General features: G+C 36.5%; 1 non-coding gene across 1 annotated transcript; it reads left to right on the top strand.

Moving 5' to 3' along the window:
* The first annotated feature begins 8,331 nt into the window (after positions 1-8,331).
* On the top strand, positions 8,332-8,466 carry LOC117195974 (small nucleolar RNA SNORA70). Its single transcript, XR_004475921.1, has one exon. It is a non-coding gene; the product is annotated as a small nucleolar RNA SNORA70 (small nucleolar RNA).
* The last annotated feature ends 1,268 nt before the right edge of the window (positions 8,467-9,734 follow it).

The following is a 9,734-nucleotide window of genomic DNA, read 5'->3' as shown; positions in this document are numbered from 1 at the left end:
GGATAAAAAGAAGAGTATGAAAATGGCTAACATTTTATGGGACTTTACATTTAACATCTCTACATACAATCTCATTTCATCTTCTTAGCTTCTGTGGTATGAAAAATGGAACTCGAGAAAGTCATGAGGTTTGCCCCAGAGCTCATAGCTAATATGTTCTAGAGTTGAACTGGAATTCTGATCCTTAGATTCTGGCTTTTGTGACCAGACAGCATTAGCTCTTTCAATAGATAATAGGATTGTTTTCCATGTCACTGACTGTTTCCGCACTGCCTAAAGTCCTATTCTGGAAATAAAGACTGTGCATATGAGTGCTCTCCTTTGATGTAAATGTATAAGAGCAGCCACCCTGAGGTTCCCTGGGGCCTCTAGGCTTCTGGAGGCTCACCTTCCCTTTAACAGCCCATTAGTAGTACACCAAGCCACACACTGTGTTGTTAGAGGAAGTCTAGGCCCCTCCCCCAAATATTCTCTGGGCCCCTCAGGAGTCCCTGTGGAACCTAGGAAAATGCATGACACCTACTAAATTCTTGCCAAATGTTAATATTATCATTATTGCCCATCTTACTCCACCTTTCTCTGTATATCACCTCTGCCCTTCACATACCATTTCATGTGCCACCCTTCTACACAGTTCACTCTGCTCCAGACTGCTAACTGATGCCCTTGCCTTTTATTCCTCAGCACACACCTAACAAAAAGCTAAGTGTTCAATAAATGCTATTAAGGTTTTCCTATAATGGAATTATGGGGCAGGGAAGGAAATTGAAACCTGAAATTTTTTTTCAAGTTATTGCTCCAACTAGCATTTCCTCCTCTGCCAGTTTTTCTGCTTGGCCATGTCCTCTCTTAGGCCTTGTGCTGGGTTATTGATATTTTCCCATCTATCTCAAGTAGCACCCGCTGTCTGCTGCTCTCTGTCTCTGACTCCAGACTTCAAATCTCAGCCTCTGGCCTCAACTAGAAGCAGCCAAAAATAATTTCACATCATAAATATCTCTTCACTCAGGGAAGACAATCCTTTCACATTTTGGTGCAAAGCAGGTTATGCTTGACTGTCACAAATGTTGCTTTTCTTGACTAGATATTGTTTTACTTTTGTGTAGCCAAGTAGACTGTTGGTGGTTTCTAAAAGCAGAAAGCTGTGAACATCAAATGCAAATGCAATCAGCTAATTCTAGCTACAGAAATATTAATAGAAGTTTATTTTCACTTTCTTCCTCTTCTTTTTTAAGCAATAAAAATCACAGATCCATTTTGCAGACAGGACTTAGTCACTCAAATCTCCACCCCTACCTCCAAAGTTCCTGTAAACAGACTGCTTTTCCCAAGATCAGAAGTAGCTCAGTCTGGACACCAAAACACAGTGGCAGTGGATAATATTGCTAACTCTTCCAGATCTAAAGCCAGGGTTCTGGCTTCCCCCAATTATAATTACTCTTTAAGCAAAACTTAAAAGAAGAAAGCAAGAATTAGAATATATGAGTGAGTTTTCCTTCAGAATGTGGGCTAGGTATAATTTGCAAATGGATTTCTATACTAGTCTGATTATTTACAGGTGAGGAAAGGTGGAATCATAATGTCTTTCTGTTTTTATTTGCTCATTTGATTGTCTTATTGATATATTCTTTAAACTAAAATGACTTTTTTATTCTTATAAATTAAAGGCACTTATTCAACCTGCTCTCTTCCCACATCTGCTCTTTTAAAGCTTTGACTAGCATCGAAGGAGGCTGGGATATTTAAGGAAATTGAAAAAAGTTAAAAACTTATTTCATCAGAGGAGATGAAGATGGTTAGGTAAAATGATATGAGCCCCGCAGATGTAGGACTTTGTAAGCTTATCCTTGAATTCAAGGCTTTATTCTGAATGATAGAATGAAAGACTTCCAGGTGACCTTTGAGACAATCTCAGATGACCCTATGTTGTGCAAATAATGAGGCAAATAAGACCTCCTCTAAGGAAAAGTAGTGGAATCTAGTTTGGAACATCAGTCTCTTCTGCGCGAGCACAAAAACCAGGGTTCCGTACAATTCACCTACCTATCACATCAGTTAAGATGCTCTATTTCTTATATCTTCTTTTATATAGATGACTTCTTATAAAGTAAGTCCGTATTTCCAGTGGTTTCCCCCTTCAAACATATGGTTAGACAAATTTAAACAATAAAAGAGAAAAAGAAACTTTTGAGAGGGGACTGTTAATAGTGGATAAATAATTTGTTCAAAAATGCGCCCTCACTTCTCTTTGTATAGTTGGGCATTATCGTTGGATGTTGTGAAGTTCATCTGTCTCTTCCTCTGTGAAGTTCTCTCCTCTCCCCCAAAAGAAGAGGAAAGTGTTTTTGCTTCAAATGAGGAAAGAACATCTGTCCCACCCTGCACCCTCAGCCCTGGCTGCCCATGAACAAGGGCAAATATATCATTAAACGAGGCATCGAATATCAAACAAACTTGTTTTCTATCTCATCTCAAACTATTAGGAATCTAAAATTCTGCTCTCTCAATTATAACAACACAGGATTGAATTTCATAAAGTTGTATGTGTAATATTAAGAGGCAATTCACTCAGGTGATAGCAGTTATATTTGCGTATGCCTGGTACCATTCAATTCACTTTTCATTAAATGTGTGTTAACCTAAAACTACCCTAGACTATAAAAGTGTAAGAGGATTGTGATAACATACCATTAAAGTGACAGTAAATCAGCAGAAACATAACATTAGATTTTCTAGTTCAGTTGCTTTGCCAACTGTAAATATAGACCATTCCTCCATGAAGTTACAGATATTTTCAATGAGCACAACTGAAAATACAAGTTGTGTCTTAAAGCCTGCTCTTAAAACCAGGAAAATAAAAGTAAATTTAGATGTGGAGTTGACCATATTTTCATTATGAAGAGTAAAGCTGGGAAAAATATCTAATTACAGTATCTAATTTGCAGCAATACGATTTCCTACTGAAATACACTAAACTGTATCCATGAGATGCAAATGGAGCCATTTATTGACACAGACCTTCCCCTAAAGTTACTCAGGCTCGTTCACTATCCCAAATGTTGCGGTATTGCTGTGGTTTTAAAATACAAAAAAGGAAAAACCATGTAATTACCATAATTGTATATCTATGATAGAATTTCTACTCCAGAACTTTGTCAAGAAGCAACACTGACACTTTTTAAAGACCTAAGTATTTGTTCTTTCCTGACTTATGTTATTTTGGTTCTTCTGGAAATTTTATTAAACCAGTTATAGGAATGTTATTTAATGAAAAAAGAAAAAGTACTCATCACCTTAATATGACCTCTGCTTTCACTTTAATAGATTTCCTTTTCATGCATGTCTCAAATCTGCACAACATTTTAACCTGTGTGTAGTTCTTGCAGAATTTCAATGCCATTCCATATTCAGCCTCCTGGTAGGAAACCTCAAGCTAAAGAGAATGACTGGGAAATAATTCCTGTGGTTTTCCAAAGGCATCCTGGAGGTGAATGGAGATTCTCTGGTGTTGTGGAAAGGTAAACAATAAAGGAAACATTTATAGTAAGAGATTCCAAAATTCATTTGTGGGTGAATTCCATCAACTATGGGTGTTGGCTCTAATGATAACAACAAAGCATTTGTGCAGCTCCCTAGAACTTAGAAAGTGGTCCTGTAGACACGTTTTCAGTTGAGTAATATGAAATTCTAATAATGTACCAACTGTCATTGATGTACTCTGCCCATAGGAAACCAAGTCTCCTGTCTTCAAATTATTCACCCCTAGGAATAGAGTGGGGAATTAGCAGCACCCAGCTAGAAGTGGTGTCTTCTCCTGCTTCTCTCCACAATACTGTTCCCCAGGAGTCCACAGTGTAGACAACAGACATTCTTATCCACCTACGTGTTTCTGATTCATGATGGCAGAATAAGAATTTGGAATTAAATAATTTAATTCTAATATTTTTCTGCTTCCTCCTCCCCTCCTCCCAAAGACACACACACACACACACACACACACACACACACACACATATTTTCTGGTGTACTTAAGTACTATAGATATGTTTCAATCCCTAATATTTGACTAGTAAAGAGAGTCCTGGAGTCTCTGATAGTATCTCTGGCTTCTAATGGTTACCTTTAAATCTACCTCTGCAATCTTCTCCCCCAGAAACTGGCATCTAAAAAGTGCATTTTAGAAAAGCAATATATGTACTATCACAAGTTTACTGGGGAAAAAAATTGTACCACTGAATTCCATCAAATGTGCAGTCCAAATCCAATACTGAGCTGCCTCACTGTAAGAATTTTTGCACTTTTCTTGATTAAAAGAAAGCATGGAATGAAAAATCAAGTATACAGTGATATAGTAATATAACACATCAATGACTTTCTATAAAATATTTTGAGTCCTATAATCAATGAATAGGCATAGAATGATAACTATTTTTCATGTAATAACTGACCCAATCACAAGTTATACGCTTACATAAAGTTTTGATATTTTAGTCTCAGAAATCAAGCTTTGAGACAACGCCAAAGTAGTAGACAATTTTTTTAAGTGAAAAGGTGATAGCAGCTGAATTTAGTAAGTTTTCTTCTGGAAGGTAGGATTGTCTGAAGGCGGAAAAATATATGAGAAACAGCTATAAACGTCTATAAAATTTGACTTGCTCTGGCTCCCCAAAATCGCAGGTTTAGAATCCCTTCTCTTCTGATAAGTAGCTGTGTGGCCCTAGGCAAATTACTCTCTCTGTTGTGGTATCCTTATCTGTAAATGAGAAATCCCTCCTCAACAACCTACCTCATTGCAATGGTAGAAAACGAAAAGGAAATATTTATGCTGAAATATTGAGATAGTATTAGACTCATTCCATTTTCCATTTTGTTAACTTTAAAATGATATATTGTCAATTTTAACACAGCACTCTACTTATTATGAAATGCTTTAAGTAGTCCCATATCAGAATTTGTATCTTTAATATAAGTCACTGAATAACAAGACATCTAAGGTATTTAATATAAAGATTTAAAATTTGGAAATATGTTTAAGGGAATAGTATAAGTGGTGGACTCACTACTCCTTCTACCAAAAACACTTCCCTACTTCCCTAGAGAAGTCAACATTTTCAAGTATCTTTGTTCACATTACTGATCATTTACCTAGAATGTTTTCCCTCTTCTTTTCCTCCAAATACATCTCAGCTTATCCTTAAAGGCCCAGCCCTCAGTCCTCTCTTTCTTTGAATTCTAACCACATATATGTTTGTAACCACACCACTGAAACCTCTTTTCTTGTTCACAGATTCGTTGCTGTATGTTAAATGCGTCTCCCCCTTCCAGGTGTACTGAGCAGTGATGTTTCATACTGTGCACGGTGTTAGCACTCTGGTGCTGGAGTTATGTAGACACTAATCAGAATTGGTGCTTATACTCGTCATTTTATGGCTTGGAGCAAGTTACCCAACTAGTCTTATTTTCCTTATCTTTAAAATGTCAAATTTTTATTTTGAGTATTTAAAAGTATAGAATGCTTTTGGATAATCCCTGCATATAATGAGCTTTCAACAAATGATAGTTGTTATGGTTATTATTATTAATATTATTTACTTCCTCTTCCATAATAGCTTACACGGCACTCACCACATCATTTGGGATCCACAAATACCTGTTGTGTAAATAATCCCTTTATAACTGCAGCATTGAGATCAACAGTAATGGACACATTTTAAGTTCTTTGTGTTATATCATATTTTTATTCCACACATTTATGTTTGGTACTGATGATTTGGTTCACTGCATATTCAAAAACATGGAATTTCATCCTACTACTAAAGAAATATCTCTGTATTCCAAAACACTAATCACTTTTATGGATGTTGGCATTTTGACATAGTCAAGTGTCTCAAATTAACAACCTAATGAAGCCAGAAAAGAAGAAAAAACTAAAATACACATCAAGGTCCAGAGACAAAACTAATAAATAATTTCTATGAATGTGTATATTCAGAGAGGCTCTGAACATACATTTTTCCAAGTGCCAAAAGCCAGAGGTTATAATGCTCTGTTTAACCTGGAATATCAACATCCTGTAATGACCAGCTGAGATCAAGAGTAAACTGGAAACATTACCAAAATATCATATTTTAGTTCAACTAGCTTACCAAAAGTTTTAGTGGTTAAATTTTTAAAGCTTCACAGTTGTGGTACAGGAACAATAATTTCTCCTTGCTGTCAGCTCCCGGGTTGCTGCTGCAATATACTGCACTTTCACAGCAGAAAATAGATGTTCACTGTCAAATGAAATCAGCGAAGAAGCAAGATATTTAAGAGTAACTGTTATTTCCTAACACTCCATTATTATTTTTTTTTGGTTCTCTGTATAATCTTTTTTAAAAAGTCCTATTAAATATGATTGATCATTGATATGGTTTTTATGTTTTTCCTTCTCATGAAATGTTGAGTGGTAGAGTTGGCATTCTACTTTTACTTCATCAGCAGAATAAACCAGAAATTACAAAACAAATTCTTTGCTAGAAAGCCTTGGGCCAAATGGAATTAAATATCTAAGAATCATGTAGCGTTCTTGTTTTGTTTAATGTATAAATATTGAATTTTAACCACATATACTGTGGCTAAAACATCTGCAAACATCGACATTGGTATTATAATGTAGATTAATACCTCTTATTTTGCAGTATGTTATTTAGAGTTTTATAAGCATTAGTTGGTTTAAAAAATATATATTCTTCCAAACGTTATCTAGCTAAGTTATCTATGTCCTCTCTTTTAACATTCCTATTGCCAATCTATCTCTTGATAAATTTAAACATTTGAGTGTTCTCAATAAATGGTTACATATGTGGATTTAACAGTTTCAGAATAATTAATTAGTGCTGCATTTGATGGTTACAATAAATACTTCATACTCCCCCAGAAAAATTGAATTTTATCGTATAAAGCACATAAAGATTTAACAGAAGTTTCAACAAAAATCCTTACCTATATCTGAAATGGATATTCAGATAATCTGATATTAAATGACAAACCCCAAAGATGGGCTTTATATGCACTGTTGACATTGTCATGATGCTTATCTATGATGATAACCAATACGATCATATGATCACTGATCATGCAAAGTTCAGGGCTTTCATAAATGACACTTAAGTGGGTCTTTGAACTTCCAAAACTCAACGATGAAACCCAATAGCAGATTTTGGCTGAATACTGAGACCAAAGCTTCATATTCATGTATCCTTAATAAACTTTTCTAAATACACATAAATGCACAAATATCTTTATAATGAAATAGATGCCTATTACTGAAATATAAAGTACACCACATATACCACTTTATGTCCTTTTCCACTTACCATCTTATATTACCAGTTTATTATATATAAAAAAAACTACTGTAGTAGTTGTGCAACATCTCAATGTCTGGCTATATCATATTTTCATAACCATTTCTTTATCACTGGGCTTTCTGGATTTAAATTTTGAAATTTAAAACTTTCTATTATGTAGCACATACTACTTTAACACTTAGAAAGACAAAAATCTTTTAAAAATTATATTAACACAAAATCCATCAAGTATTTATTAAAGGACAAAATTGTACAGCTAAAGGTTGAAGCATTAATTAAACTAAATTATCAAAAAAATGCCAAAATATTTTTATATGTAAAAAACATACAGTGTGTTAAATGAGAAGAATGTAAATCAGAATTTCAATCAGTGTCCTTGAAATCATTTGTGATGGAGGAAAGAAAGGAAGAGAGGAAGAAGAGAGGGACGAAGGTAGGGGAAAAAATACTGTCCCTCATTGTCAGATTTAGCATTGAGCAGAATTTCAATAAACTTTGCTGCATTGATAAACTTAAAATATATATGTCATCTATTCTAGATTCTTATTACTTTCAAACTGGTGTGAATAAAAATTTGAAATTTTCTTCCAATTTTCAATTTAAAACATAGCTTTATTTATTTTTTACTTGTCTGTGCTTAGGACTCCTTCAGAAATTCATATTTTCAAATACAAGACATGTTATTATTGAAACGTGTGAGTATATATATACTAGTATATGTAAATGTGTAACAGATGATCATGTCATGGATGGCTGTACATGCATGTATATATATGCATATACAGTCTAACAATGTTAATTTTTTTCTTTAATTTTGAATAATCTTTAGATTATAAGCATAAGAAATACTCAAAATGTCTCTTTCTAAGAATTTATATCCATGTATATTTATGTGTGTGTGTATATATATATACAAAATGAGATTTGGGACCTTTAATTCATTGTTATCAAATAACTCTGTTCCAAAGTAACTGTCCCTTTGCAGCCAGTTAAGCCTACTGTGCTCTTTTCTCCATGGGGGCCTGGTGTGCAATGGCTGCAAACCGCAGCCTCCTCGGTAGTGTACGCAGCCTGTTGCCTGTACCGCTTGCCCCAAGGGAACTTGGAGACAGCTTTTTCCAGTGGACATTCATGACTGGCATGCTGTCCCCAGTCTAGGCTCCACGCAGGTATGTGTGGTGCCTTTGGAAAGCCCCAGGGCACAGTGGCCAGGGTCCACGTTGCCCAGGTCATCATGTCCATCCATACCAAGCTGCAGAACAAGGAGCATGCGATTAAGGCCCTCCACAGGGCCAAATTTCAGTTCCCTGGCCACCAGAAGATCCACATCTCCAAGAAGTGGGGATTTACCAAGTTTAATGCAGATGAATTTGAAAACATGGTGGCAGAAAAGTGGCTCATCACGGACGGCTGTGGGGTCAAATACATCCCTACTCGTGACCCCTGGACACATGGCGGACCCTGCACTCATGAGAGCTTCGGCACTGCCCCCTCCTTACTCATGCCCACCCATAAATCCTATTTTCCTGTCAAAAAAAAAAAAAAAGTGATTGTCCCATTTTGCCCTAGTGTTCTTTATTGATGATGTCACTGCTCCCTTATTGGTGGCTGAGTTTATCAGCATAGGCAATAAAGGAATGGAATGCTAAAGCTAGCTTATTAAATACTTGTGTAACTTTAGTAAAAGGATACTTTAGCCACCTGAGTCTGGTTTCAAACAATATTGGTGCACTCAGGCTGTGCTCCTCCCCATTCCACTTCAGCCCAGGATCTTATAAGTGCCACTGCTATTTACAGGGGCTTTGTGATTGTTAACTGTTGGAAGACAGAAGAGGGAGAAGCATGAGGGCAGTAGGGACCTCTCTGACCAGCCCCTTGGAGTAGGTTTTAGTCACTAGAGAAAAGGACGAGAAGCCAGTCGGACTGATTTGTGAGACAAGTTGAGGCAGGTCAGTGTGAGAGCCAAGAGAGATGGAATGGTTCTGTGGGAGCTGTGAGCCCTCTGTAAGACATAGGGCACAAGCAGAGCTGATTGGGGCTCACAGCTTGGTGGAAAGGAGCATTTTCTTAGCCCCTGCATGGAATCCAGACTACTGCAGCAAACCAAGCTGTAGATCCCACACCGCTGGCTCAGGCACTGGCATTCTCATGGCGAGCACCTCTTTCTAATGAAAATGCGGGGGGCAGATGTGCACAAGAAGAAAGGGAGAGGGAGAAGAACACGGTAGCAGCATATGAAAACAGCAGGGATCCTTCGCTTTGAGAGTATAAAATGAGGGTGTGTATGCGTCTGTGTGTGTGTCCCAGGAATAAGGAGAGGACATTTTGGGAAAATCCAAATATTCCTATTTGGATTTCAGGACCATTTGTAAACTTGGCTTA

The sequence above is a fragment of the Orcinus orca genome, chromosome 5 (assembly GCF_937001465.1).
Source record: "Orcinus orca chromosome 5, mOrcOrc1.1, whole genome shotgun sequence".
Classification (NCBI taxonomy): Eukaryota; Metazoa; Chordata; class Mammalia; order Artiodactyla; family Delphinidae; genus Orcinus; species Orcinus orca.
Note: the sequence above shows the minus strand (reverse complement) of the source record. Positions and strands in the feature narration are given on the sequence as shown.